The 9689-nt window shown below is 37.8% G+C and overlaps 1 long non-coding RNA gene across 1 annotated transcript; it reads right to left on the reverse strand.

Moving 5' to 3' along the window:
- Nucleotides 1-8467: 8467 nt before the first annotated feature.
- LOC129832107 (uncharacterized) lies at nt 8468-9363 on the reverse strand. The gene is made up of 2 exons (XR_008755870.1): nt 9252-9363; nt 8468-8985 (listed from the first exon to the last, which is right to left on the reverse strand). It is a non-coding gene; the product is annotated as an uncharacterized LOC129832107 (long non-coding RNA).
- Between the last annotated feature and the right edge of the window lie 326 nt (nt 9364-9689).

Consider the following 9689-nt stretch of genomic DNA (forward strand, 5'->3'; position numbering starts at 1 on the left):
ATCAGGCCTACCACTGTTGTGTCATTGGCAAACTTCATGATGGTGTTGGAGTCATGCCTGGCTGTGCAGTCATGAGTGAACAGGGAGTACAGGAGGGGACTGAGCACTCACGTGGCGGATGTGTTATTACCTACCCTTACCACCTGGGGGTGGCTCATCAGGAAGTCCAGGATCCAGTTGCAGAGGGAGGTGTTTAGTCCCATGGTCCTTATCTTAGTGATGAGCTTTGAGGGCACTGTGGTGTTGAACGCTGAGCTATAGTCAATGAACAGCATTCTCACATAGGTGTTCCTTTTGTCCAGGTGGGAAAGGGCAGTGTGGAGTGCAATAAAGATTGCATCATCTGTGGATCTGTTGGGGCGGTATGCAAATTGGAGTGGGTCTAGGATTTCTGGGATAATGGTGTTGATGTGAGTCATGACCAGCCTTTCAAAGCACTTCATGGCTACAGACGAGCCTTAACCTTGTTCTGAACACCTCCAAAACAAAGATCATGTGGTTTGGTAAAAAGAATGCCCCTCTCCCCACAGGTGTGATTACTACCTCTGAGGGGTTAGATCTTGAGGTAGTCACCTCACTCAAGTACTTGGGAGTATGGCTAGATGGTACACTGTCCTTCTCTCAGCACATATCAAAGCTGCAGGCTAAAGTTAAATCTACATTTGGTTTCCTCTATTGTAATCGCTCCTCTTTCACCCCAGCTGCCAAACTAACCCTGATTCAGATGACCATCCTACCCATGGTAGATTACGGAAATGTAGTTTATAGATCAGCAGATAAGGGTGCTCTCGAGCGACTAGATGTGCTTTACCATTCAGCCATCAGATTTGCCACCAATGCGCCATATAGGACACATCACTGCACTCTATTCTCTTCTGTAAACTGGTTATCTCTGTATACACGTCGCAAGACCCACTGGTTGATGCTTATTTATAAAACCCTCTTAGTCCTCACTCCCCCCTATCTGAGATATCTACTGCACCCCTCATCCTCCACATACAACAGCCGTTCTGCCAGTCACATTCTCTTAAAGGTCCCCAAAGCACAAACATCCATGGGTAGCTCATCTTTTCAGTTCGCTGCAGCTAGCGACTGGAACAAGCTGCAACAATCACTCAAACTGGACAGTTTTATCTCAATCTCTTCATTCAAAGACTCAATCATGGGCACTCTTACTGACAGTTGTGGCCGCTTTGCGTGATGTATAGTTGTCTCTACCTTCTTGCCCTTTGTGCTGTCTCTGTGCCCAATAATGTTTGCACCCTGTGCTTCTGCCATGTTGTGTTGCTACCGTGATGTTGTCATGTTGTGCTGCTACCATGTTCTGTTGTCATGTGTTGCTGCTGTGCTATGTTGTTGTCTCAGGTCTCTCTTTATGTAGTGTTGTGTTGTCTCTCTTGTCATGATGTGTGTTTTGTCCAATATTTGTATTTAATTATTTGTATTTTTAATCCCAGCCCCCATCTCCGCTGGAGGCCTTTTACCTTTTGGTAGGCCGTCATTATAATAAGAATTTGTTCTTAACTGACTTGCCTAGTTAAACAAAAATAAATAAATGTTTAGTTCCAATGCAACTTTTTGTAAAGAAAAATGATGGATTTGATTGCACATACATTTCCTCAACAGTTGAAAAGTATCACAGTAACATGGAGATCAGATGGACAATAAAACATAGAGGCAGAAGTTTTAAACGTAGACTCACGGTCAGACTCCTTAACATCTAAGAGCGTTGAAGCTGGAGAATAAACTTCTCCGCTGTTTTTGTCCCGTAGCAACCAGGTTGTAGCAGCGTGAAGCAAACCTTGGCACATGCACAGATATTCTGAGTGAAAGCAACATCTGACATCTGCTGTGCTGAGTCTACCTTTAGAATAGACAAATGTTTAATACATATATTGGCTCTTTGTTTTAGGGGTCAATACTCTCAAATTATTCTCTGAGAAGAGAGAGGAGAGGGGCACTGCCTCTAAAATGAGTCTCTCTGGGGAACATGACACCAAAGCTAAGAGGTGAGATGACAATGTTGTTTAAGAATTTATTAAGTGTTTATTTCCATGTTTGTTTTTTCATCAGAAATGTTTGCTTATGGGTACCTTCATTTGTGGGTAAAATACGTTTTTAATTAGTAGCTGTTAGTGTATGAAAATCTATTTATTGTTTAGCTTGAATTGAATGTTCTTAACCTCTATATCTGACTGTGATATGTGGTTGTCTCACCTAGCTATTTTAAGATTATTTTTTATTTATGTCCGGGGTCCCCTGAGATTATGTTTATGTAGAAGAATTGAGAAGCTCAGTTCTGGTGACTTTTTAAAAAGACATTCTACTCCAAAATTTATTAAAATGATGCTGATACCATCTAAAATATAATTTCCACCTCCATAAAATAGCCCAATAAGATATTGGTAAAAATGATGTTAAATGATTTTAACATATTGTTCCATATAACATAAATGGATGGTATATTATCAGATGTTAAATGATTTTAACACATTGGACCATATAACCTGTATGGATCGTCTATTATCAGATGTTAAATGATTTTAACATATTGGACAATATAACCTGTATGGATCGTCTATTATCAGATGTTAAATGATTTTAACAAATTGGACCATATAACCTGTATGGATCGTCTATTATCAGAAGTTAAATGATTTTAACATATTGGACCACATAGCCTGCATGGATGGTATATTATCTGATGTGCTATTAGCAGTAAGCATTATCAACTGTAGCCCAACTGATGCAGCATAGTGGCTATAAATAAATAGGCTGAAGAATGGGGTTGCCTATCTGCATTTAACCTATTGGGCTAATCATTAGCTAGATCCCAAATTTAATATTTTAAATAGTTAGCATCTATTAATGAATTGTATGTCCCAAATAACATGCATTAACACAGTGAATAAAATGTAGGCCTACCAGTTAGGCTAACTTGGGGTAACAAGCCCCATGCCTGTGCTTCTCCCAGAAACCATGTCACAATATTTCTGTCAACACTTTCCCTGGTTGCCAAAACTTATGTGTCATTTATCAGACACTCTTATCCAGTGCGACTTACAGAAGAAATTAGGTTGAAGTTCTAAGTGATCTCTGGTTGCCACAACTCTTGCTCAAATACAAATGCCACCTGTCTAATCACAATTTAAGTCACTCCATAAAATGTTTGTTTTTTAAAGGTAGAGTGGCGTTTTACCCCAAGTTACCCTACAATTGACTTGTGTTACATTTAGCCTCACTCTTGTCTATGCATTCATGGTGAATTGTGGTAAGGTTTTAACGATGACTTTGCTAAAAACTCCAGGTTTAAAATGGTGCAGTTTGTACATATTTAGCCGTTTAAAAATAAATAAAGTAGGAATGGAACGCTGGGATCACCCTCTTTTTAACAAAGGCCATTAATACTGCTGTTTTTCTTGCAATTACAAGAATTGTTGTGCATTGACTGCTTGTCAGAATGCAGGTTTCCCTCCCTATGGCTCTTGTAACTTGAATGCATCTTGAGAGGCCTATTTATCTTGCATAGAATACACAACAACAAGCCGTCTAGGTAAATAGATCAACTATTCTACTATGGGGTTGGACGATTTTTTTATTCAGAACACGTTTTGTTTGCAGAGGAAAAGTAAATATGGACTGTTCTAGCGTTTTCAAAGTGTGCCTCGACAGAAATATTTTTGGGGTGTGGCAGCAATGATTTTGCAGTGACACAGCAGCACAGTTAAATGACTGCAGCAGAAACACCGTTGCCTAGTAAACTGACCACTGAGTGTCAGTCTTATTCAAATCCTTTTCTCATTTTGAGGTTTTAATATTATTCTGGTTTCAGTTAATCTCAGGGTTTTATAGGTCCAGTATTATTCTGTGATCATCTGGTGGTTCATTGTGCAATGTCCTTACATTTTTTTACTTTTACATTCTAATCTATTTTGGAACATTATCTTTAATTAATTCCACTAATTTCTAAGGAAAAATAAATTGTGTGGTTGTATCATATAGTTTCCTTATAAGCTAGTTGTGACCTTTCAAGTGTTCGTTCTTATTAGGTGGAGGCACCCCATTACTCTATCCATGGTACATATACAGTCGTATGGTATATCTTCCCCCTGTATCGATCATGTACATACTGTCTCATGGTGATACACATACAGTGTCCTGTAGGCCTACATGCTACCCCAGCCTGGTCTCATAGACTAGATGTAATATAGTACATATAAATTCGGGGCCTTGTCTCTGAAATGAGTCTCTCTGGAGAACATGACACCAAAACTTAGAGGTGAGATGAGAATATTGTTTAATAATGTATAAAGAGTTTATTTCCAAAATGTTAAATCCACCATTTTTTCACATTTGTGGTTTTTCATCATACATGGTTGCTTATGGGAACCTTCAATATGACTTTGCTCAGGTTTTGTATTAATATATTTCAGATGTGAATGAAAATGTTTTTTTTGTTTTTTAAACACTATACAGTGCATTCAGAAAGTGTTCAGACCCCTTCACTTTTTCAACATTTTGTTACGTTACAGCCTTATTCTAAAATGTATTAAATGGTTTTTTTTCTAATGCACTGTATATCATTTGTTTAGCTTGACTGGAATGTGTGTATCCTGATTATTTGACTGTGATATGTGGTTGTCTCACCCAGCTATCTTAAGATGAACGCACTTACATATACCATATCTTAATTTGACTCAGTTTATCAAAGCAGGAAAATAATCCTGCAGCAACAGGAAATATTAATTATTATGTTGATTGTAATTAATAGACATTTTTTGTAGGGGTTGGTCCATTTTTCATTAAGGCTAATCAAGTCTGACAGGAAAATTCCTGCAATACAGGATTATCAAATTAAGATATGGCAACTGTACTGTAAGAGTCTCTGGGGCCGGTTTCCTGATAGCGATGAAACTTAGGCTTATGAGTGTTTTAAGATGCATCTTTCCTACAACGGCCAAAGATGAAACATGCGTTTCCCAAAACGGTCCCTTACGTTGTTGGAGCATGTGTCGATACTGATAGGATCGAAAGAAAGGGAGCGCTGTTCAGCTTTCTCCATTCAGATCTACCTTAACATTATAATTACTTCACAATAATGACAACGGATCAGCTTCTGGAGAGATATTACCACCTACGGCTGCAAATATTGAGGGGGCTTATACTAATGCGTACTCAATAAAAGTACAATAAATCGCATATTTGGAACATCATTGCACACATTTTAGTCTTCCGAATCATCGCCTGAGGTAGAGAACCTCATGATAAGCTGTAGACCACACAATCTACCAAGAGAGTTCTCATCTATATTATTCATAGCAATCTATTTACCACCACAGACCGATGCTGGCACTAAGAGCGCACTCAACGAGCTGTATAAGGCCATAAACAAACAAGAAAATGCTGATCCAGAAGCAGCGCTACTCGTGGCCAGGGACTTTAATGCAGGCAAAATTAAATCAGTTTTACCTCATTTCTACCAGCATGTCACATGTGCAATCAGAGGAAAAAACTCTAGACCACCTTTACTCCACACACAGAGACGCGTACAAAGCTCTCCCTCGCCCTTCATTTGGCAAATCTGACCATAATTATATCCTCCTGATTCCTGCTTACAAGCAAAAACTAAAGCAGGAAGTAATACAGAAGTGGTCAGATGACGCAGATGCTACACTACATAGACTGTTCTCTCTGCTACCGCACAGCAAGCGGTACCGGAGCGCCAAGTCTAGGACCAAAAGGCTCCTCAACAGCTTCTAACCCCAAGCCATAAAAATGCTGAACAATTAATCAATTGGCCACCTGGACTATTTACATTGACACCCACCTCTATTTGTTTTTACAGTGCTGCTACTCGCTGTTTATTATCTATGCATAGTCACTTTACCCCTACCTACATGTACAAATTACCTCAACTAACCTGTACCCCTGCACATTGACTCGGTACCAGTACCCTTTGTATATAGCCTCATTATTGTTATTTTATTGTGTTACATTTTTATTATTTTTTACTTTAGTTTATTTAGTAAATATTTTCTTAACTCTTTCTTGAACTGCATTGTTGGTTAAGGGCGTGTCAGTAAGCATTTCACGGTAAGGACTACACTTGTTTTATTCGGCACATTTGACAAATAATAATTGATTTGATTTTTAAAATGATTTGTTTTATTTACGCAAGTTCAAAAGATTAAAGTTGTGTCTTTCAATGGCCTTCAACGTCTTTTATCAAAATAATCACACAAAAGCAGTGAACAAGTTCATTTAGGGGCATCAAACTCATTCCATGGAGGGCCTAGTGTCTCTCATCAGCTGGTGGTGATAATGAGAGAGTGTGTGGTGGACTTTACAGGTTGGTCCTCAGGGTGAGAGGTACTGTGGTCAATGTCTCCACCTAGCGGTCAAATACACAAGTGGAACCAGTAAGAGCCTTCCCCCCAGCAACTACATATCTGGCAATTGTACTCAATGCCAAAAGTATGTAAGGTTTCTTGAACCTCAGATCGGATCGTGAAAAAATTCTAATTCTAATTCTAATTCTAAATGAACATCAATTGCGATTTTCACATTGTGATCTACGTGATTCGCTGCCTGTGCAGCTTATTTTACATATGAGAGACATTAAGGGAGTTACGTACTAGAATGTATGAGTACTGAAATGCCATTCGATGTGCTGACCCCAACAGCCCAGGGACCCTCCATTTCAAAGAAAGAGGACTCTCGCTTTGTGAGTTTTATTGGGGGGGAATTAGATTTAACAATGCTCCTATGAAGGATCTAACAATTAACTTTACCTTTAAGATGCTTTTGAGAAACTGGGCTCTGGATAAAAACATCTGCTAAATTACAAAAATTTTGCATGAAAATGTTTTACATACAGATCTCATATATTGATGTCACAAATGTATTATTTGTACAGTTCTTTATAACAAATGTAGTTATTTGTTACATTTGACTGTGTAAAACCTAGACGTACTACTTATTTATCTGAGTGATGCAGATATATAGCATTATGTAACAAAAAAAAACATGATTATTTGTCTCTCTGAAATGAAACCGTCAAGTGATAGATTTTAAACAAACATATGTTGGGGTGGCATATGGTGGTTAGAGTGTTGGGCCAGTAACCAAAAGGTTGCTAGATCAAATCCCTGAGCAGAAAAGGTAAAAAGCTGTTGTTCTGCCCTGAACAAGGCAGTTAACCCACTGTGCCTAGGGCGTCATTGTAAATAAACATTTGTTCTTAACTGACTGGCCTAGTTAAATAAATAAAATACAATTTCATTGAACAACCCCATGCCATGATTAGCTAGTGAAAAAAAAACGTATCTCTTTGATAATGTATTTAAAACATAAAAGCTCATTTACCAACATTTCTGAAAAAAAGAGCCTTTTGGAATGAATCTCTTCTCATGTTTCCCCATCTGAGTTCAGAGTAAATGAGAGATGGAATTTTTGTCTCTGTTGTGTTGAAGCCCAATCAAGCAGGAGAGACCAGCCTCCCCTGTACCCAGCTGTGTGTCCATGAAGAGTCACTGGTCTATGTTTCCTCCTATAATGTTTAGAGAGGGAGACGTTTCTACTGATCAAAGGTAAGAAGAACTCATGGGTCATGGTCAACGAGTTAAACAACACTGTCTCTAGTCATCGCTCATCTCCCATTTTCCCATTTATTTTTGTTGTTTTAATAATCCATAGGCTAATCCTTTTTTCCATTTTCATAGTTCTAAAACAATATTAAACAAACACAACATTCCCTCCGTGTGTGTATGTGACAAACAGTGACACATTATATTATTATTATTATTGACATTTAACAAGGAGATGAGATATCTGTTTAGTAAATGTTTTATTTCTAAGAGATAATGAATTAAAGAGAACAATTGACATTCAAGAATAAGTTGTCAATGTGTTAACTACAACCAACATGCTGGATCTGTTTAGGGGTCAGTGCTCTAAAATGAGTCTCTCTGGGGAACATGATTCCAAAGCTAAGAGGTGAGATGACAATGTTGTTTAAGAATTTATGAAGAGTTTATTTCCAAAACGATATATCCACAGATTTTATCAGTTAGAAATTTTAAACTGTGCAGAAACATTTCTGCCACAACAGATCAAATTAAGATATGGCAACTGTACTATAAGTCTGTCTGGTGCTGGTTTCCCGATAGCAATGGAATTTAGGCTTACAAGTGTTTTAAAGATTTATCTATAATACAATGGCCGAAAATGTAACATGTGCATAGTTTGTTTTCTGTATATATGAATTACAAATCAGCCTTTACTTAAATCATGTTTCTAGTCTATTGCATAGTTACAATGTGTAATCATTGATGTCCCAGGAGCAGGAGTGGTAAACACTGTTTAAGTGTATAATTGTAATACATACATGCAGACACAGCATCATTCAAAGAATGGAGTTTGATAGACCTGGTATTGGATATGACTGAAAAAGAATGTCTCACAGAGATTCATACCTGAACCGCATCTTTATTTGCCAAGGAAGAGTACATGATCAGTGAATATATTAATTATACAGGCTACAAAGTGGGGATCTCATGCGTGGTAATAACTACAGTACATGTATATAGGACTTGCATCCAAGGCACAATAAAGTTATTATATTCTACTCTATCCATAGGCTTCATTTATGCCATTCAGACTTGAAGTTGATACAATAACTAGGATAGCTGAAGTTCATAGATTGGTATGACTATTAGTTCAGAACCTAACGTTTTAGGGTCCATACACAGGTCGGCTACATACTGTAGCTAGCTACACCTCCATAGGCATACAGTTATTTTATCCTCCACTACACAATAAGCAAGTAAATAGTTTGCTAGCTATGTTACTTCAGCTGCACTGCACAGCAAGGCAAGCTTACACAATTGTACATTCAATTTGCAGTAAATGCTTTAGCTAGCTATATTCTTTACATCCACTGTTTCCCAAGACGACAGCCTGGTTTGCTGGTTTTCTCAGGAGTCCCTAAAACATTAAACAACACGAATTACAATGTTATACTCATGTCATAACACCAGCTAGCTAACTGGCTAATGTTAGCTAGTCAGCTAACTTGCTAAATAGTGATTTTCGTGAATTAACTTTATGACAAAAGAATATGCACAATCGTTTGTCTCTACAACCATATTACTAACTAACATATAACATATAACTAACATATTACTCTACTAACATATTCCTCTCAATTGTAAATTTTTTACTTGACTCGTTATGACGTTATAATTACTTACATTTGCTTTCCCCATAATGTTTTGTCAGCCATCTTTGCTGAAGAAAGTCATCAAGTCACCACTCGTGTCAAATTCATCATTGGAATCACTCGATATGATTGATCATATAAAAACCTTGGGACCCAAATGCATAACGAGTGCTCTATCTCCCCCTTGTGATGGTCTGGAGCAATGAAGCTTTTTTAAACAAATACATTTCTCTCATTGAACAACCGCATGCCATAATTAAAAAACACATCAATCTTATTCATCATTTCCTTAAACAATACATTTTTCTGAAAACAGATATAAATCATTTTGGAATTAAACTTTTCTTATGTTTCCACATCTGAGCTCAGAGTAGATGAGATTGAATGTTTGTCTCTGTTGTGTTGAAGTCCAATCAAGCAGGAGAGACCAGCCTCCCCTGTACCCAGCTGTGTGTCCATGAAGAGTGAC

The sequence above is a fragment of the Salvelinus fontinalis genome, chromosome 2, assembly GCF_029448725.1.
Source record: "Salvelinus fontinalis isolate EN_2023a chromosome 2, ASM2944872v1, whole genome shotgun sequence".
NCBI classification, from domain to species: domain Eukaryota; kingdom Metazoa; phylum Chordata; class Actinopteri; order Salmoniformes; family Salmonidae; genus Salvelinus; species Salvelinus fontinalis.